The sequence below is a fragment of the Tursiops truncatus genome, chromosome 5 (genome assembly GCF_011762595.2).
Source record: "Tursiops truncatus isolate mTurTru1 chromosome 5, mTurTru1.mat.Y, whole genome shotgun sequence".
Taxonomy (NCBI): domain Eukaryota; kingdom Metazoa; phylum Chordata; class Mammalia; order Artiodactyla; family Delphinidae; genus Tursiops; species Tursiops truncatus.
In genome coordinates this window covers 92,566,584-92,589,396 of record NC_047038.1, presented here as the reverse complement: position 1 = coordinate 92,589,396, position 22,813 = coordinate 92,566,584, and the positions used below count along the sequence as shown (strand labels likewise).

General features: G+C 38.5%; 1 pseudogene; it reads left to right on the top strand.

Annotated features, from left to right (window-relative positions):
• The first annotated feature begins 15,703 nt into the window (after positions 1-15,703).
• Positions 15,704-16,782, top strand: LOC101316823 (solute carrier family 25 member 16 pseudogene; annotated as a pseudogene).
• Positions 16,783-22,813: the final 6,031 nt, after the last annotated feature.

The following is a 22,813-nucleotide window of genomic DNA, read 5'->3' as shown; positions in this document are numbered from 1 at the left end:
TGTAAATAATGCTGCAATGAATGTTGGGGCACATGTATCTTTTTGAATTAGCGTTTTTGTTTTCTTTGGGTAAATACCCAGAAGTAAAATTACTGGGTCATGTCATAGTTCTATTTTTAATTTTTGAGGAACCTCTGTACTGTTTTTCATAGTGGTTGTACCAATATACAAATCCCACCAACAGTGAACAAGAGTTCCCTTTTCTCCACATCCTTGCCAACAATTTTTATTGTCATTTTGATGACTGCCATTCTGAGAGGTGTGAGGTGGTATCTCTTTGTGGTTTTGATTTGCATTTCTCTGATGATTAGTGATATTGAGCATCTTTTCATATGTCTGTTGGCCACTGGTATGTCTTCTTTGGTTAAAAAAAAAAAGTGTCTATCCAGTTTAGTTTGATGTAGTCCCATTTGTTCACTTTTGCTTTTGTTTCCCTTGCCTGAGGAGACAGAAAAATATTGCTGTGCCAACGTCAAAGAGTGTTCTGCATATGTTCCCTTCTAGGAGTTTTATGGTTTCAGGTCTTACATTTAAGTCTTTAATCCACTTTGAGTGTATTTTGCATATGGTGTGAGATACTCTTCCAATTTGATTCTTTTGATATAGCTGTCCAGGGTTCCCAACACCATTTATTGAAGAGCTGTCTTTTCCTTATTGTACATTCTCGCTTCCTTTGTTGTAGATTAATTGTCCCTATAAATGTGGTTTTATTTCTGGGCTCTCTGTTCTGTCCCATTGATCTGTGTGTCTGGCTTTGTGCCAGTAGCATACTCTGGATTACTATAGCTTTGTAGTATAGTCTGAAATCAGAGAGTGTGATACCTCCAGCTGCATTCTTTTTTCTCAAGATTGCTTTGACTATTCAGGGTCTTTCCTGAGTCCATACAAATTAGAATCATTTGTTCTTTTCCTGTGAAAAATGCCATTGGTAGTGTGATAGGGAGTGCATGGAATCTGTAGATTGCCTTGGGTAGTAGGGTTATTTTAATATTCATTCCTCCAATTCATGAGCATGGTATATCTTCCCATTTGTATGTGTTGTCTTCAATTTCTTTCATCAATGTCTTATAGTTTTTAGTATACAGGTCTTTCACCTCATTGCTTAAATGTAATCCTATGTTACTCTTTTGATGCAATTATAAATGGGATGGTTTTCTTAATTTCTCTGACACTTTATAGAAATTCATTAGACATTTGTATATTGATTTTGAACCCTGAAACTTTAATAAATATTAGTTCTAACAGTTTTTTGGTGGAGCCTTTAGGATTTTCTGTATATGTCATATGCAAAAAGACAACTTGGATGTCTTTTCTTTTTCTTATCTAATTTCTCTGGCTAGGACTTCCAGTACCATGCTGAATAAAAGTAGGAAGAGTGGTTACCCTTGTCTTGTTCCTGGTCTTAAAGGAAAACCTTAGTTTTTCACTGTTGAATATGATGTTAGCTGTAGGCTTATCATATATGGCATTTATTACGTTGAGGTACATTCTATTTCTTGAGCTTTTTAAATGGATGTTGAATTTTGTCAAATGATTTTTCTGAACCTATTGAGATCATATGATTTTTATCCTTCACTTTAACGTGGTATATCACAATAATGAACTGAATGGTGAACCATCCTTGCATCACTGAGATAAATTCCACTTGATCATGGTGTATGATCCTTTTACTGTATTGGTGAACTTGGTTTGCTAATAATATTTTTGGTAAGTACTTTTGCATCTATATTCATCAGGGCTAGTGCCCTATAATTTCTTTTCTTGTGGTGTCCTTTTCTGGTTTTAGTATCAAAGTAAAGTAATGCTGGCCTGGTAAAATGAGTTTGCTAATCCTCTCTTCTTCTTTATCTAGCCTGCTAGTGAACCCCTTTTGAATTTTTCAGCTCAGTTATTCTTCAGCTCTATGATTTCAGTTTGGTACTTTCTTATATTTTCTGTTTCTTTGTTGAAATTCTCATATCATGCATTGTTCTCCTGACTCTGGTGAGTGTCCTTATGACAATTACTTTGAACTCTTTTTCCAGTATATTACTTATCTGTTTCACTAATATTTTTTCCTGAGATTTTATCTTGTTCTTTTGTTCAGAACATATTCCTGTTTATTCTGCTTGACACTCTGTGTTGTATATGCATTAGCTGTATAAACAGCCACCTCTCCCAGTCCTGACTGTCCTTATATAGGAGGTTAACCTTATTGTACAACCCATACCCTAATTCTTGGTTGTTTGTCCTGACTGTCCTTATATAGGAGATTAACCTTATTGTACAACCCATACCCTAATTCTTGGTTGTTTTTGTGAATGCCCAAGCAGCAACATGGAGGGATTTAGAGATTATCATACTAAGTGAAGTTTAAGTCAGACAGAGAAAGGTAAATATCATATGATATTGCTTATATGTGGAATCTAAAAAAATGATACAAATGAACTTATTTACAAAACATAAATGGACTCACAGACATAGAAAATGCATTTATGGTTACCAAAGGGGAAAGGGGGGAGGGATAAATTAGGAATTGGGGATTAACAAATACACATTATTATATATAAAATAGATAAACAACAAGGACCTATTGTATAGCACAAGGAACTCTATTCAATATCTTATAATAACCTATTATGGAAAAGAATCTGAAAAAGAACATACATGTATAAACTGAATTACTTTGCTGTACACCTGAAACATTGTAAATCAAGTATACTTCAATAAAGAAGATAATTTTTTTTAAAAACTTCCCAAACCTAAAGAAGGAAACAGATACTCAGGTACAGGAATGACAGAGGGTCCCAAAAATGATGAACACAAACAGACCCACACCAAGACATATAATTAAAATAGCAAAATTTAAAGAGGATTCTAAAGGTAGTAAGAGTCATATAAAAGGGAACCCCCCATAAGGCTATCAGCTGATTTCTCTGCAGAAGCTTTGAATATATCATGTCACCCTTTTCTGGCTTGCAAAGCCCTGAAATGGAGAAACCTACAACTTAGGGTACCCTACCCAAAGGAGAGATGATAAAGAACTTCTCAGACAAGCAAAACTTCAAAGAATTCAGCAATACTAAACCTACCCTAAAAGAAATGCTGAAGGGTCTTATCTAAATAGAAAAGAAGTAAGAATATACAGGAAACAGAAAATCCAAATAGAAAAAGCAAATATATAGTAAGGATTGAAGATCACTTAACACGTTATTGACCGGAGACATAATAACATTCGGGCAACAAAAGGTGTATTACTGACCAGAGACATATCAATACATTTTTAGAGAGTGATACAATTAACATCACCATGAGAAGTTGTTAAAGCTTAAAATTGATCAAGAGGTTTATTATACAACTTATAATTGTCATAGTCATTCACATTTCATAGTCAAAACCTCACTCGGTTAGGTTTTTTATACCATAAAATTTTCAAAAACGACACATCGCAAAATTTTGAGTGAAGAATTTTATGCAGATGCTTTCTCTGACTGTCCGAGTGACATATATACTAGTGTCTCAGAAGATCGTTCTTCAGAATATAGTTCTGATTCAGACGATGTGAATATTAGACCAAGAAAAAGATAAAAAACCTTAGTGATTGATTCTGATACAGAAAGTGAAAATGAAATTCACAGAGCTGGAGAATGCTCCTTTGCTTCTATAGAAGAGTGGATTGAAGACATTTCAGGAAAACTAGAAGATGTTTGTTACATATGTGTCAGGTATAACTATTGAATGTAATAACCTGCAAAGTGTGTGTTAGTGAAATAACAGTATTAATTTTTGGTAATGACTTTTTCAAATTGGTCGCCTCTCAAACAAACTTGTATTACCAACAGAATGAAAAATCATATAAAAAGTATGATAAGGCTCTAAAATGGACTGATGTAACCAATAATGACATGAAGAAGTTTCTTGGATTAATTATTTTGATGGGACAAATAAAGTCACACTGGAGAGAATACTGGTCAACTGATCCCTTATTTAAAACACCTATCTTTCCAAAGATTATGACAAGAAGGTTCAAACAAATAATAATATTTCTTCACTTTTACAATAACTTGGAAACTTCACTTCCTGCAGACAGAATTTCAAAGTTAAACCTCTTTTGGATTATTTTCTACCAAAATTTCAGTCGATCTGTATACCCAAACAAGAGCTATCGCTTGATGAGGCAACGATGAGGTGGATGACACAGATTCAAAACATATAATTCTGGAAAACTTAAAAATATGGAATTTTGGTCAGGATGGTTAGTGAAACTTTGAGATTTACACAAGTGAGGGAAAGAAACTGCAATAAACAATATTATCAGTCCTACAACCTCATCTTGGTTCATGGCACCATATTTACCAAGACAATTATTACAACAGTGTGTCCACATCTGAAATATTGTTGAAAAATAAAACCAGAGTTTGTGGGACTATGAGAGAGAATCGTGGTCTACCAAACCAACTAAAGGAGAAATCTAAAAATCTACAGAGGGAAGAAATGACATTTTTATGTAAGAGAGAAATGATTCTTCTTATATGGAAAGACAAGAGGCTACTCCACATGGTGATAACTATTCATGATGCCTCCACAGCATCTACAGGAAAGGAAGACAGGAGGACTAGACATCAGATGACTAAGCCCACTTGTATATTAGAGTATAATAAATGTATGAAAGGAGTTGATCGATCTGATCAATATCAGGCAAACTTCAATATCCTCTGGAAAACCTGAAAATGGTATAAGAAAGTGGGTTTCTATTTGAGTAATTGCAGTTTATTCAATGCATTTAAAATTTATTGTAGCCTAAATGCACAGAATAAAATGACTTACAAGCAATTTTTGTTAGCAGTAACTAGAGAATGGGTAACTGACCATTCTGGTGATTGTAGTGGTAGTCCCACCCTGGTCCTTCTCATGGTATTTCTAAAAGAGCCCCCCACAAAGATCCATCTTGTCATCAGGTAAAATAAAAGAACATATTCTAGAGGAAATAATACCCACAGGACTAAAACAAAATGCTACCAGAAAGTGGAGAGTCTGCTCTTCTGGGGAAAACACAGTGAAACATGGTATATTTGTAACAGATGTTCTGTTTCCCCCACACCGAGGTGCCTGCTATACTGCCTAACACACTCTAACAAAATATTAGAATGCTTTAGTAAGACATGTACAAAGTTTCAAATAAATATGTTAAATGCAAAAAAAAGTTATTGATATTTACTCAAATGCAGGTGTTTCAGTATTCACTTACGTAACAAATCACTAGCCACAGGTATTAGTTTCTGCAAAAATCCCCCAGTCAATAATGTGTTAAGTATGCCAGTACATACACTAAAAGACAAAAAATACTGTAAAAGCAACTATAACTACAGTAAACACTAAAAGGATAAACATGAAGATATAAAACATGACATCAGAAAAATTGACGGAGGAGAGTAAAAATGTAGATCTTTTAGAATGTGTTTGAATTTGACTATCAGTTCAAAGCAAGTAGATATAATTATGGGTCAACACATATGAACCCATGGTAACCAAAAATCAAAAACCTACAGTAGGGGCTTCCCTGGTGGTGCAGTGGTTGAGAGTACGCCTACCGATGCCGGGGACACAGGTTCGTGACCCAGTCTGGGAAGATCCACATGCCATGGAGTGGCTAGGCCCATGAGCCATGGCCGCTGAGCCTGCGCATCTGGAGCCTGTGCTCCACAACAGGAGAGGCCACAACAGTGAGAGGCCCGTGTACCACAAAAAAAAAAAAAAAAAAAACCTACAATAGACACACAAAAAAACAAAAAGAAACCCAAGCATACTACAAAAAAAAAAATCGAATGACAGTGAGAGAAACAAAAAGAAATGAACAGAGAAGAACTACAAAAACACCTGGAATACAAGTAATAAAATAGCAATAACGACATACTTATCAATAATTACTTTAAATATCATTGGTCTAAATTCTCTAATCAAAAAACATAGGTGGCTGACTGGATAAAACAAAATAAGACCCTTAAAATATGCTGTCTTCAAGAGACTCACCTCAAGACACACAGACTGAAAGTGAGGGAATGGAAAAACATTTCATGCAAACAGAAACAACAAGAAAGCAGAGATAGCAATTCTCATATCAGACAAAATAGACTTAAAATAAAGGCTATAAAAAAGACAAAGAAGGACATTATATAATAAAGGAATCAATACAAGAAGAGGATATTACACTGTTTAATATATACACACCCAATACAGGAGGACCTAAATATATAAAGCAAATACTAACAGACATAAAAGGAGAAATTAATAATACAGCAATAGTAGGAGACCTTAAACACCCTACTGACATCAATGGACAGATCATCCAGACAGAAAATCAGTAAGGTAACAGTGGTCTTAAGTGACACAATGGACTAGTTGGACTTAATTGGTATCTATAGGACATTACATCCAAAAAAAGAATACACATTCTTCAAGTGCACATGGAACGTTCTCCAGGATATATCACATCCTAGGGTCACAAAATAACCCTCAACATATTTTGAGAGGATAGAAATTATACTAAGTATTTTTATGACCACAATGGTATGAAACTAGAAATCAACTACAGGAAAAAAAAAAAAGGAAAAGTACAAACACAGACTACACACAACATGCTACTAAAAAACCAATGGGTCAATGAAGAAATCAGAAAATCCATCAAGACATAAAAATGGAAACAAGTTTCCAAAACCTATGAGATGCAGCAAAAGCAATTCTAAGAGAGAAGTTCATCACAATTCAGGGCAATATAACCTACCACCTAAAAGAATTAGAAAGCAACAAACAAAGCCCAAAGTCAGCAGAAGGAAATAATAAAGATCAACAAGGAAATAAAGAAAATAGAAGTGAAAAAAATCAATAAAAGAGATCAATGAAACCAAGAGCTGGTTTTGGGAAAGATAAAATTGATAAACCTTTAGCCAGGCTCACAAAGAAAAGAGAACCCAAATAAACAAAATATGAAAGAAACAACAACTGATATCCCAGAGATACTAAAAAAATCATAAGCGAATACTATGAAAAGTTGTATGTCAACAAATTGGCAACTTAGAAGAATGTAAAAATTTCTAGAAACATACAGCCTGCTAAGACTGACTCAAGAAAAGACAATTTAAATAAACTGATCACTATAAGATTGAATTTGTAACCCAAACAAAAGCGCAGGAACAGACAGCTTCTACCAAACATGTAAAGAAGAACTAATACCTATCCTTCTCAAACTACTCCAAAAAATTGAAGAGGAGGGAACACTCCCAAATTCATTTTACAAGGCCACCATCACCTTGATACCAAAACCACACAAAGACACTACAAAGATATTGGCTTGTAATTCTTTTTTTTTCTGATGACTATAGATGCAAAAATCCTCAACAGAATATTAGCAAACCAAATCTAACATAAAAAGGATAATACATACATTAAAAGGATCATACACCATGATCAAGTTGGATTCAGCCCAGAGTCACAGGATGGTTCAACATACACACATCACACAATGTGATACACCACATTAACAAAAGGAAAGATAAAAATCATATGATCATCTCAATAGATGAAGAAAAAGTATTTGACAAAATGCAACCTCCATTCATGATAAAAACTCTCATCAAGGGCTTCCCTGGTGGCGCAGTGGTTGAGAGTCCGCCTGCCAATGCAGGGGACATGGGTTTGTGCCCCGGTCTGGGAAGATCCCACATGCCACAGAGCGGCTGGGCCCATGAGCCATGGCCACTGAGCCTGCGCGTCCAGTGCCTGTGGTCCGCAATGGGAGAGGCCACAACAGTGAGAGGCCTGCGTACTGCAAAAAAAAAAAAAAAAAACAAAACAAAAAAAACCTCTCATCAAAATAGGTATAGAGGGAACATATCTCAACATAACAAAGGCCATTTATGACAAACCCACAGCCAACATCATACTCAAGCTGAAAGCCTTCCCTCTAAATTCAGGAATAAGACAAGGATGTCTACTCTCACCACTTCTAGCAATTGGATGTCCTAGCCACAGCAATCAGACAAGAAAAAGAAAATGTATTCAAATTGGAAGGGAAGAGGTAAAACTGTGACTATTTGCAGATGACATGATACTCTATATAGAGAACCCAAAATTCTCCACCCAAAATCTATTAGAATAAATCAGTTCAGCAAGGTTGCAGGATATAAGATTAATATAGAAATATGCTGTGTTTCTATATACTGCAGTAAGTCCCCTACATACAAACGAGTTCAGTTTCGAGAGCGGGTTTGTAAGTCCAATTTGTTGTGAGTCCAACGAAGTTAGAGTAGGTGCACAATCGGCTATATAGTACTGTACTGTAATAGGTTTATAATACTTTTCATACAAATAATACATAAAAAACACAAAAAATAAACATTTTTCATCTTACAGTACAGTACCTTGAAAAGTGCAGTAGTACTAGCTACATCACCTCCACTCTTATGCTTGCCTTGGGATATCCTGGGCTTGAAATAAAGATACTGTACTGTACTCTATACAGTACTATACAGTAAAGTACACAAAAGCACAATCACTTGTAGAGAATGCACACATGTGACAATGTATGCCAGACACATGAACTAACTTACATGATTGGACATGTAAATGCACTTTTGCATCTTTGAAAGTTCACAACTTTAAGGTTCATATGTAGGTGACTTACTGTAATAACGTAATATTAGAAAGAGAAAGTAAAGAAAAACCATTTAAAATTGCATCAAAAGAAAAAGACCTATACTCTGAGAAGTATAAATCAGTGATGAAAGAAACTCAGAATGTTTCAAAGAAATGGAAAGATATCCCATACTCTCAGGGTGGAAGAATTAATATTGTTAAAATGGCCATTCTACCCAAAACAATCTACAGATTTAATGTGACCCCTCTCAAAATGCCCATGACATTTTTCACAGAACTAGAATAATCCTAAAATTTGTATGGAACCACAAAAGACCCCAAATTGCCAAAGAAATCCTGAGAAAAAAAGAACAAAGCTGGAGGTATAACCCTCCCAGACTTCGGACTACACTACAAAGATACAGTAATCAAAAGAGCATGGTATTGGCACCAGAACAGACACATGGATCAATGGAACAGAATAGAGAGCCCAAAATAAACCCACGCACCTATGGTCAAGTAATCTATGACAAACGAGGCAAGACTATACAATGAAGAAAGACAGTCTCTTAAAAAAGTGGTGCTGGGAAAACTGGACAGCCAGCCACATGTAAAACAATGAGATTAGAACATTCCCTCACACCATATACAAATATAAACTCAAAATGGTTTAAAGACCTAATGTAAGACCTGAAACCATAAAACTCTTAGGGGAAAACAGATGGAACACTCTGATTTAAATCATAGAAATATTTTCTTGAATCAGTCTCCTAAGGCAAAAGAAATGAAAGCAAGATTAAACAAGTGGGACCTAATTAAACTTAAAAGCTTTTGCACAAAGGAAATCAGACAAAATGAAAAGACAGTCTATGCAGTGGGAGAAAATATTTTCAAATGATATGACCAATAAAGGGTTAACATCCAAAATATACAAACAGCTCATACAACTCAACAACAAAAAAACAAACAACCCAATAAAAAAAAATAGGCAGAAGACCTGAATAGACATTTCTCCAAAGAAGGCATACAGATGGCTAATGGGCTCATGAAAAGATGCTCAGCATCACTAATTATTAGAAAAATGTAAATCAAAACCACAGGGAGGTATACCACCTCATACCGGCCAGAATGGCTATCATTGAAAGGTCTACAAATAACAAATGTTGGCGAGAATGTGGAGAAAGGGAACCATCCTGCACTATTGCTGGGAATGTAATTTGGTGCAGCCACTATAGAAAACAGCATGGAGTTCCTTAAAAAATTAAAAATAGGGGCTTCCCTGGTGGTGCAGTGGTTGAGAGTCCGCCTGCCGATGCAGGGGACACGGGTTCATGCCCGGGTCCGGGAAGATCCCACATGCCGCGGAGCAGCTGGGCCCGTGAGCCATGGACGCTGGGCCTGCGCGTCCGGAGCCTGTGCTCCGTGGCGGGAGAGGCCACAACAGTGAGAGGCCCACGTACCACAAAAAAAAAAATTAAAAATAGAACTACCATAGCAATTCCATTCCTGGGTATATATCCAGAAGAAATGAAAACACTAATTCGAAAAGATACATGCACCCCAATGTTTGTGGCAATGCTAGTTATTGGGTTGGCCAAAAAGTTCCTTTGGATTTTTCATAAGATATTCGGGTTTTTCCATAAGATGTTACGGAAAACCCCGAACGAACTTTTTGGCCAACCCAATACGGTAGCCAAGACAGAAGCAACTCAAGTGCCCATCAACGCATGACTGGATTAAGATGCTGCATATATGCAATGGAATATTACTGAGCCATAAAGGAAATACTGCCATTTGCAGCAGTGTGCATGATCACAGAGAGTATTATACTTAGTGAAATAAGTCAGACAGAAAGACAAAAACTGTATAATATATGTGAAATCTAAAAAAATACATTTGAATGTATATGCAAAACAGAAGACTCACAGAGATAGAAAACAAACTTATGGTTACCAAAAGGGAGAGGGATGTGGGGAGGGAAAAATTAGGAGTATGGGATTAACAGATACAAACTACTATATATAAAATAGACAAGCAATAAGGATATACTGTATAGCACAGGGAATTATACCCATTATCTTGTAATAACCTATTATGAAGTGGAATGTGCAATAGTAAATCATTATGCTGTACACCTGAACTATAATACTGTAAATCAACTGTACTTCAATTAAAAATAATAAAATTTTTTAAAAAGGACAGTAATGGATTACAATTCATTGAATAAAATTGTAGAAGTACATATTGATATTAACATATGAGAGAGAAGGAAATGCTTTCCCTTACAGTTGAGTATCAACTAATAAATGTAGAAGAAATGAGGAAAATAACAAACCATTTGGCAACCATTACAATGCTGATTGGTTCAGGTGGGAATTATCAATGGATGTGAAGGCTGGTAGATAGAAATTTGAAACTAGGCCAATATCCCATTTCTTATTAGAAATCTTCCCACAAAATACTTCTCAATTATGAAGGACATCAGAAGGGGGAAATGGCAGGCTTCACCTGTAATTCAGACCCCAACTTGAGCAGGTTATCAAGGTTAACATAAACAGTAGTGGGATGGGTCAATGTCATGTGCCTCCTGATGTGATACACTGAGAAGAACACAGCATCACTTCTGGACAGTAGTTTTCTATCAGTGTTGATATCCTAATTTGGATGGTTGCATTGTTGCTTTATAAGTAAGAGAGGGTCTTTGTGTTCCAGAAATATACACTAGATTTAGAGGTGACAGGGCATCATGTTAGCAACTAGCTTTCAAGTGGCTCAGAAAACAAATAATGGCAATAGATATTCATATAGAGATGCTTGCAGAGCAAATACGTTAATCATTGGGGAATCTTGATGATGGGGATATGCTGTACTTTACTGTCATTGCAACTTTTCTGTACATTTGAAATTTTAAAATTTACTAAAATACCTTTTTTAAAAATAATGTTTATAATATAAAATGGTTTGATGATTGGCATTTTGGCAAGGAGTTGGGGAAAACAACTGCATAGATTTCTAGGTGGGAAAGTATATAAAAGTGCTGTTTCTTATGGAGTGCTGTTTGTCACTCTCAAATTTTAAAATGCATATACACTTTGACCCAGTAATTCTACTTTTAGGAATTAACGCTACAGATATATACACCTATGAATATGGGATATACTTCAAGTTACATGAAATGCAAATAATCAAGCACAAAATGGTGTGAATATATGACCATTTGTGTGAAAAAGGAACCATGCATACATGTTTACCTATAATTACTGATAATAGCAGAGAATAGAAAAGAAGCTGGATGGCTAGGTAAAGTGGTAGGCAAGATACTTTGCCCATCATTCTAAAAGTAAAAAAAAAAAAAAAAAGCATAGATATAGGAGAGGTGGAGAATTGAGGCTATTTTTGGAATTGGTCTTAGGCTCTACCTCTTCATGGGAGGAACCACAATTTCCCCATTCCTTGGATGTGGACCTTGGCCAATTGAATGTGGTAGAACTGACAGTGTGCCAACTCCAAGCCTAGGTATTAGACCCATGCAGTTGCCATGAGAATTTGCCTAGGGAATTTGGTTGGAAGATGAAATACATAGAACAGAGCCAGTAACGCCAGCTGAGACCATTCTAGACTAGCCAACAGCAAGCCAGTCACCAGAGTAAGCCCAGCCAGGACCAAATGAATTGCCCAGCTAAACCCAGCAGAACAACCCAGTGGACCCATAGTCTTGTGAGTATAATAAATGGTTGTTTTAAGCCACTAAGTCTGGTGTCGTTTTTAATGCAGCATTAGTGTGGCAACAGATTATACCCAGCATGAACCCCTTCTTATTGGATCCTGTGTGAGTCTTGGTATCTAACAGAGCTACCTCCTGCTACAAATCTAGAAGTCCAAAAGTATATTCAACTTTTCCTTGTCATCTTGGTAACCGGGCATGGGCACATGACCTGGGCTCTGTTAATCAAATGCTTGCATATGAAATTTTGAATCCACTTTGCTGCATCTACTAATTAAAATGTCAAAATTCTCCAGTATCCTTATTTCTTGGTGTTGCTTGTTTCAGATTTATTGATGGTGGAATTGCCTGCCACGTGAGGTCCTAGCACTGATGCCTGTATCTTCAGTTGTTTCTCTGGGGAGTTTTCAGCTCTGCCTCCATTTATACATTTTCTGAGCCTGATCCTTCTGGATCCTGAAAATTAGAAGGTATTGGGCCGTTCATGGAACTAAGTTTATTTTCTGTTTACAGGGGCCAGCAGGCCAGTTTGTTTTTAAGCTGAACATCATTCATTTAGACTTTTGAAATTGATTAGTCAGGAATCTGCTGGTGTGGACATAGAATAGAGCTTCACATTGGTGAAGTGAGAGAAAGAAGGTAGGGGAGAATTTTAGGAGTGGGGATGGTATTAATGTGCCTCTATATTATTCCCTTTTGAAACACAAGCAAAGAGATTAGCTCAGGATATCTCAATTACTATGATATAGTACAAGCAAAGTAGAGATCATTCATTGTGTGCCTTTACATTGAAAAATTATACCAAGACTCAAGTCTTAGCAACCTTTCACATTAGGAATGACCAGGATTCAAGCTTTGAACTTTATCCCTAACCCATTACTTCCTTAGGTTTGTGGTTTATAAGTTTTGACCACTCTCACACTATCCTGAAAAGAAATTTAGAATCCCAAGTATTAGTGTACTTAAATGCCTTCTATTGTCCCTGAAAAAGTGCCTTGGATATGGATATATCAAGTAACTCAGGAAATCTTGAATCAGACAAGAAATTGGATAACTACCAATTTTCCCATCTCTTGGCTGACCATTGTCTCCCAATTAGTTTGAGATTCAACAGCACTAGGACCCTGGCTAGGTTTCAGCTGGCATTGATTCAGTCTTTAAATCTCTCACATCTATCATGTCTCATTCCATAGCTTAGGCCCTCATCTCTCATCTAGATGATTACTGCAATGTGAGACAAGATTGGAGGCGGACAGTCTGAGTTTTTAACAGGGGGCAGGCCTTCTGTGATTTGGGTTTTCTTACTTCCCACTGCAACTCCTGCCAATCCCAGGATAGAAAATAGACATTTGCCTGATTATACGAATTATTTTCAGAACGCCAAGCACTTACATGCTGTTCCTTATGACTAGCATGCCCTCCCCACTTGATAAATGTCCACTCATCCTTCAATTATCAACTCAAGCATCACCCACTATGTCCATCTCCAAGTAGAGCTGACTTTTCACCTTCTCCTGCAGCCATGCTATCTATTTAACCCTATCCGTACTGTGGAGCATTGATTTCCTTGTTGTCTCTCCCATTGTTCAGAGTTCTCTTGTAACCCCAAGACATAGGCTATTGTACGAGAGTACTCAAATTATGCCTTGGGTATTATGACAAATAACCAAGAAAGAAACAAAGAAGGAAAAAGACAGAAAGAGAGGGAGGGAGGGAGAGGGAGGGAGGGAGAGGGAGGGGGGAGAGGGAGGGAGGGAGAGGGAGGGGGGAGAGGGAGGGGGAGGGAAGGGAAAGAAGAAGAGAGGAGAAAGAGAAGAAAAAAGCATCTGAAGTCCCAGGGGCTCAATTCTCTATTCTACAAAATAATTGTAAATGTTCATCCTGCCAACAAGAATGTCCCTGACGATTAAGAACAATACTTAGCAAAAGAGTGACAAGATGAAAATGCATGATAATTACTGCCTTGGATTTCAAAAATTATTCTCAAGAAATCAATTACATTAGTAAGAGTCATTTCTTCCTTATTAACTATATAAGCTGAAAGGCTGGCAGGATTTCATGGAAATTTTATGATCACTGGCATCAGTCATGGTTTAAATCTGGCCTTGGATAAAGTTCTTGCCCTCTGGAGCTCAGTTCCTTAAATTGAAAGGATTGTATTACACTGCTGGGAATCTTTCTTTATATACATATATATATACACACACACACACACTCACACACACACATGTACGCATATATACACACACATACATACACACATATATACACACACATATACACACACATATGTGTGTATATATATATATATGTGTATATATATATGTATCCTTAAATAGTTTTGTTGCTTTTCCAGTGAACAGGCTTACGGGAGCTAAAAACTGGACATAGCCAAGATTTTCATTACATGGAAAAGGTTGTTTAGAAAAAAATCATGATATCCATACTATCTAGTTTTATACAGCATTTAAAAAATACTGAAGTGTAACTATATACTGATTTGGAAACCTGTCCATGTCCTGTTTAGTGGGAAAAAATATTGAACATGTGCAATTATGATCTTATTGATCAATTTGGACAAGATATCTGTATATAAGGAGGTACATATATGTGCATAAAAGTGCTTAGGGGAACAATCACCAAAACCAAAGTGTGTAATATATGAAGGGGGGGAGAAGACATTACAAGAGAAAAAGAATTTCAATAAACAATTCTATTTTGATTGATAGAGTCCATTCAGGATATGCAGTAACAAAAAACCACAAACTGGATCGCTTATAAACATATTTCTCACAGTTCTGGAACCTGGGAAGTCCAAAATCAAGGCGCCAGCATGGTCACATAGAAACTGCCGACCAAGAAGAGTTTACCCAACAAAGTTATGCCTCAGAAATGAAGGGAAGAGAAAGCTTTTCTTAACAACCAAAAGCTGAGGGAATCCATCACCACTATACCTGCCTTAGAAGAAATGCTGAAAAAAGTTCTTCAAGTTAATATGAAAGGATGCTAACTACTAATATGTAAGCTCGTGAAAATACACATTGCACTGGTAAAGCTAAGTATATAGTCAGATTTAGAATACTCTAATACTATAATGTGATGGCATATAACCACATAACTCTAGTATAAAGGTTAAAGGACAGACTCCGCCCCTCCTGACAGGCGGTTGGTGCCCTGTCACCGCCCGCTCTGGCCATGGCTAGGGCCCTTGGCTTGTAATTTGGCAACCAAATCTCCCGAGGCAGCACTGGCTGTGGCGACCCTACCTCTAGCGATGCGGCAGGCAGCAGAAGCTGGAGGGCCCATCGCAAGCCGAGACTTCTCCTGGCCGTGCTCCTTCCTGGCTGCAGGTGTTGCTGGATGCTGTGCCCAAACAGGTGCTCCTTTATATCAGGCAAAGGTTTTATTACCAGCTCACAATCACCATTACAAACATTTGGGAGTGTTTGCTGCATTGCGTGCTGTTCCCCAAAGGAGGGATACCTTGGGGGTTGTATAAAGGGAATGGTGCGGTGATGATCCAAATCGTTCCCTATGGTGTGATCCAGTTTATCGCATTTGAGCATTATAGAACATTAATTACTACAAAGCTGGGAGTTTCTGGTCTGTGCACAGATGAATGGCTGCACCGATAGCAGGTTTAACAGCAGTTATCGGTACTTACCCTCTTCACGTGGTTAGAGTAGGCCTAGCGCATACCTATACAGGAATTATTCATGCATTCAAAACAATTTATGCAAAGGAAGGTGCCTTGCATTTTACAGAGGCCTGATGCCTGCTGTATTAGGAACAGCTCCTCGTGCAAGTTTTTTTTTTTTTTTTTTACTTTTGGTACCTTTCCCATGTTCCCACCCTTCTTCACAGACCTTCAGACTACCCTAACGTCTGAGTTTTGAACACTCACATAAACTTACATTATGGTGGTGCTGCTGGAGCAATAACACAGACAGATCCGACCCATTTGATGTAACTCATCAGTGAATGCAGTTAAGGACTGTTCTTCCAGGATTTGAAAAGTGCCATACCATGGAGGTGACTGTAAAGTATGTCTATACGGCAGAGAATTCAAAAGGATATCATGGTTTCTCTCTTAATTACATTCACTGTGTTCTTTCTCAAGCAGTTGCTTTTACAGTACATGAACGAATCAAGCAGTTTTTTCTCCTCAACTAAAAAAGGTTGTTGTGATTTCTTTTCCTTCCTCTTCGAGGGAGAAATAAAATGTTAATTTGGGGGGAGAACATTACTTGAAGGGGAATATATACCCTGTCACAGGAAACCATGGGTATTTTAGCACTTGATTTTTTTATTCATCACAAAAGTGCTTACTTATACTTTTGGATGCCAAAAGTTATATCTTAGAGCATTGAGAAAAATGTATGCTGTTGCTGGCTAAAAGTGTTATTTGGGGGCTTCCCTGGTGGCGCAGTGGTTAAGAATCCTCCTGCCAATTCAGGGGACACGGGTTCGAGCCCTGGTCCAGGAAGATCCCACATGCCACAGAGCAACTAAGCCTACGCGCCACAGCAAAAGAAGCCACCACAATGAGAAGCCCGTGCACCACAACAAAGAGTAGCCCCCGCTCACTGCAACTAGAGAAAGCCCACATGCAGCAACGGAGACCCAATGCAGCCAAAAAAATAATAATTTTTTTAAATGTGCTATTTGGAAGTAGAACTAACTTAAAATGGTTCAAGAGGTTGCCATTAAGTTTACTGAAAAAACGAAAAGTAGAGCTACCACATGACCCAGCAATCCCACACCTGGGTATATATACAGAAAAGACAAAGTAAAAGATACACGCACCTCAATGTTCAGCCCTGTTTACAACAGCCAAGATATGGAAACAAACCAAGTGCCCATCAACAAATGATTGGCTTAAGAAGATGTGGTGTGCGTGTATATATATATATATATATAACATATATAACATATATACATATATATGTATGTACATATATACACACATACAATGGAATTATTACTCAGCCATAAAAAGGAATGAAATATTGCCATTTGCAGCAACATGGATGGACCTAGAGAATATTATGCTTAGTGAAGTAAGTCAAAGACAATTATTATGTAATATCACTTATATGTGGAATCCAAAAATAATACAAATGAGTCTACATACAAAAGAGAAACAGACTCAGACAGAAAACAAAGGGGAAAGGGAAAGGGAAGGGGGAAGGGATAAATTAGGAATTTGGGATTAACAGATACACACTAGTACATGTAAAATAGATAAGCAATAAAGATTTACTATATAGCATAGGGAACTGTATTCAATATCTTATAATAACCTATAATGGAAAATAATCTGAAATATATATATTCAGATATATATATATATATATATATCACTTTGCCATACACCCAAAACTAGCTCAATACTGTAAATCAACTATAATTTTAAAAAGAGGTTGCCATTAGCTTTAATCATGCTATTCCAGTTTTTATTTATTTATTTATTTGCAGTACACAGGCCTCTCCCGTTGCGGAGCACAGGCTCTGGACGCGCAGGCTCAGCGGCCATGGCTCACGGGCACAGCTGCTCCGCGGCATGTGGGATCTTCCCGGACCGGGGCACGAACCCATGTCCCCTGCATCGGCAGGTGCACTCTCAACCACTGCGCCACCAGGGAAGCCCGCTATTCTAGTTTTTAATTGTAATCATGATTTTCAAAGACTCTGGCATCCGTTCTTATTATAAACAGGCTTGGTTATATTGCAGCAGAATCACGGGAACTGAAAATTTAAGTTATATGAAGCATGCTTAGAAGCCAACACTGAAGTATTATTATTAATATTGCTCTTCTTGTAATTCTCTACTAAATAAAAGGACACTTTCTCTTCATTTCTTAATAAAAATTGTATTTAAAAAGTAGCTGTGTGGAGACTCAACAATAAGAATTTTCAGGAATTGCACAAATGTTATTTCCAGTTTCTATGAGTGATTTAAATGTGTTTTTGAAAGTCGATGTATTGGGACTTCCCTGGTGGCACAGTGGGTAAGAATCTGCCTACAAATGTAAGGGACATGGGTTCAAGCCCTGGTCCAGGAAGATCCCACATGCCGTGGAGCAACTAAGCCCATGTGCCACAACTACTGAGCCTGTGCACCACAACTACTGAGCCCACATGCCATAACTACTGAAGCCTGCATGCTTAGAGCCCATGCTCTGCAATGAGAAGCCACTGCAAGAAGGACATTCACCACAACAAAGAGTAGCTGCTGCTCGCCACAGCTAGAGAAATCCTGTGCACAACAAAGACCCAACACAGACATAATTAATTAATTAAATAACTTTAAAAAAAGTGTATTTCCCAAAGGCAGTAATAAATACTGAGTATCTTAGCTCTTAAAGCAGATTAGCATTATAGATTTGTTTCTGTTAAATTTTTTAGTATACACCAAATCATCTAAGTGGACTGTGAAATATCCACTAATATAGATGTGAACATCAAAGAGCATTTCTAAGGTATTATGTCATGATACATCAACTAGTTCATCCCTGTAAAATAGTTTTAGTGCAATGTAAACTTAAGTAGAAATGTAAAATATGATTTGAATTGCTATCCTTTATACTAAAATGGTTTAAAATGTAAGAATTCCATTTGTTGTGTTTAGAGTACTTTTTGTTTTATCATAAGCATGACTAAAACACAAGAGAAACAGTTATGGTTCTCTCCTCAGAAATAGCAATTTGTAGAATAGTTTTCTAATGTCTTAAAAAATCATAAGTTGAAAGTCTTATTTCTGCTTCAATTTTTATTTTTTGCATAAAATATTTCTTGTCATACCTTGGTAAAAATTAGATGAACTGGTTTCACTTTCAAAGTTTTTAGTTTAAAATAAATATGTACCTTTGTATGATTTATAAGTGTACACACAGGTAAAAATACATGTGTTCCTAGAACTATTTTGTATATTTTAATTTCTGGGTTACAAATGTATCTAAATACTGTCATCAAATCTCAAGAAAATTTAAATGTATAAAATAAATATCTCAGGTTACCAATAAAAGGACTGCAGATTTTTAAAATAAAATTTTGCATTCTATGTCTGTTATAGAATACATAGGATATTAAAAATAAATTTTATTCAAAAAGGTTAAAGAGGAGATTGGTTCAAGATGGCAGAGTAGAAGGACATGTGCTCACTCCCTCTTGCGAGCGCATGGGAATCACAACTAACTGCTGAACAATCATTGAGAGGAAGACACTGGAACTCACCAAAAAAGATACCCCACATCCAAAGTAAAGGAGCAGCCACAGTGAGATGGTAGAAGGGGCACAATCACAATAAAATCAAATCCCATAACTGCTGGGTGGGTGACTCACAAACGGCAGAACAATTATACCACAGAAGTCCACTCACTGGAGTGAAGGTTCTGAGCCCCACATCAGGCTTCCCAACCTGGGGGTCTGGCAACTGTAGGAGGAATTCCCAGAGAATCAGACTTTGAAGGATAGTGGGATTTGATTGCAGGACTTTGACGGGACTAGGGGAAACAGAGACTCCACTCTTAGGGCACACACAAAGTAGTGTGTGCATCAGAACCCAGGGGGAAGAAGCAGTGACCCCATAGAGACTGAACCAGACCTACCTGCTAGTGTGGGAGGGTGTCCTGCATAGGCGGGGGTGGCAGTGGCTCACTGTGGGGAGAAGGACACTTGTAGCAGAAGTTCTGGGAAGTACTCCTTGGCATGAGCCCTCCTGGCGTCTGCCATTAGCCCCACCAAAGAGCCTGTAGACTCAAATGCTGTGTCGCCTCAGGCCAAACAACCAACAGGGAGGGAACTCAGACCCACCCATCAGCAGACAGGCAGATTAAAGTTTTACTGAGCTCTGCCCACCAGAGCAACACCCAGCTCTAACAACCACCAGTCCCTCCCATCAGGAAGCTTGCACAAGCCTCTTAGATAGCCTCATCCAACAGAGGAGAGACAGCAGAAGCAAGAAGAACTACAATCCTGCAGCCTGTGGAAAGAAAACCACATTCACAGAAAGATAGATAAAATAAAAATGCAAAGAGCTACGTACCAGATGAAGAAATGTTAAACCTCAGAAAAACAATTAAATGAAGTAGAGATAAGCAACCTTCCAGAAAAATAATTCAGAATAATTATAGTGAAGATGATCCAGGACCTTGGAAAAAGAATGGAGGCAAAGATCGAGAAGTTGCAAGAAATGTTTAACAAAGACCTAGAAGAATTAAAGAACAAACAGATGAACAATAAAGTAACTGAAATGAAAAATACACTAGAATGAATCAATAGCAGAATAACTGAGGCAGAAGAACGGATAAGTGACCTGGAAGACAGAAGGGTGGAATTCCTGCCAGGGAACAGAATAAAGAAAAAAGAATGAAAAGAAATGAAGACAGCCTAAGAAACCTCTGGGACAACATTAAATGCACCAACATTCACATTATAGGGATCCCAGGAGAAGAGAGACAGAAGGGACCCAAGAAAATATTTGAAGAGACTATAGTCAAAAAATTCCCTAACATGGGAGACAAAATAGCCACCCAAGTCCTGGAAGAACAGAGAAGCCCAGGCCGGATAAAACCAAGGAGAAACACACCAAGATACATAGTAATCAAACTGACAAAAATTAAAGACAAAGAGGAGAAAGACATTCAAGATGGCAGAAGAGTAAGATGTAGAGATCACCTTCCTCCCCACAAATACATCACAAATACGTCTACATGTGCAACAGCTCCTACAGAACACCTACTGAACACCAGCAGAAGACCTCAGACCTCCCAAAAGGCAAAAATCTCCCCACGTACCTGGGTAGGGAAAAAGAAACAAGAAAAAACAGACAAAAGAATAGGGATGGGACCTGCACCAGTGGGAGGGAGCTGTGAAGGACGAAAGGTTTCCACACACTAGGAAGCCCCTTCACTGGCGGAGATGGGGGGTGGGGGGGGAAGCTTCGGAGCCACAGAGGAGAGCACAGCAACAGGGGTGCAGAGGGCAAAGCGGAGAGATTCCCGCACAGAGGATCGGTGCCGACCAGCACGCACCACCCTGAGAGGCTTGTCTGCTCACCTGCTGGGGTGGGTGGAAGCTGGGAGCTGAGGCTCGGGCTTTGGAGGTCGGATCCCAGGGAGAGGACTGGGGTTGGCTGCGTGAACACAGCCTGAGGGGGCTAGTGCGCCACAGCTAGCCGGGAGGGAGTCTGGGAGAAAGCCTGGAACTGCCTAAGAGACAAGAGACCATTGTTTTGGGGTACACAAGGAGAGGGGATTCAGAGCACCAGCTAATCGAGTTCCAGAGACAGGCGTGAGCCATGACTATCAGCGTGGACTACAGAGACGGACATGAAATGCTAAGGCTGCTCCTGCAGCCACCAAGAAGCCTGTGTGCAAGCACAGGTCACTATCCACACCTCCCCGCCTGGGAGCCTGTGCAGCCCGCCACTGCCAGGGTGCCATGATCCAGCGACAACTTCCCCGGGAGAACACACGGCGCATCTCAGGCTGCTGGAATGTGACACTGGCCTCTGCCGCCGCAGGCTTACCCCGCATTCCGTACCCCTCCCTCCCCGCAGCCTGAGTGAGCCAGGGCCCCCTAATCAGCTGTTACTTTAACCCTGTCCTCTCTGAGTGAAGAACAGATGCCCTCAGGTGACCTACATGCAGAGGCAGGGCCAAATCCAAAGCTGAACCCCAGGAGCTGTGCAAACAAAGAAGAGAAAGGGAAATCTCTCCCAGCAACCTCAGGAGCAGCGGATTAAATCTCCACAATCAACTTGATGAACGCTGCATCTGTGGAATACATGAACAGAAAACGAATCATCCCAAAATTGAGGCGGTGGACTTTGGGAGCAACGATATATATTTTTTTCCTTTTTCTCTTTGTGAGTGTGTATGTGTATGCTTCATTGTGTGAGTCTGTCTGTATAGCTTTGCTTTTACCATTTGTCCTAGGGATCTGTCTGTCTTTTTTTTTTTTTTCAGTGTATTTTTATTTATATTTTTTAGTATAGTTTTTAGCGCTTGTTATCATTGGTGGAGGATTTGTTTATAGTTTGGTTGCTCTTTGTTTTTTTTCTTTTTAATTATTTAATTATTTTTCCTTTCTTTTTTTCTCCCATTTCTTCTGAGCCATGTGGCTGAAAGGGTCTTGGTACTCCAGCCGGGGTCAGGCCTGTGTCTCTGATGTGGGGGACCTGAGTTCAGGACATTGATATTACATGGAGCTGGGAGGTCTCTGGTGGACCAAATGGGGAAAGCTCTCCCGGAAATCTCCAGCTCAATGCTAAGACCCAGCTCCACTCAACAACCAGCAAGCTACAGTGCTGGACACCCTATCCCAAACAACTAGCAAGATAGGAACACAATCCCACCCATTGGAAGAGACACTTCCTAAAATCATAATAAGGTCACAGACACCCCAAAACACACCACCAGATATGGCCCTGCCCACCAGAAAGACAGGATCCAGCCTCATCCACCAGAACACAGG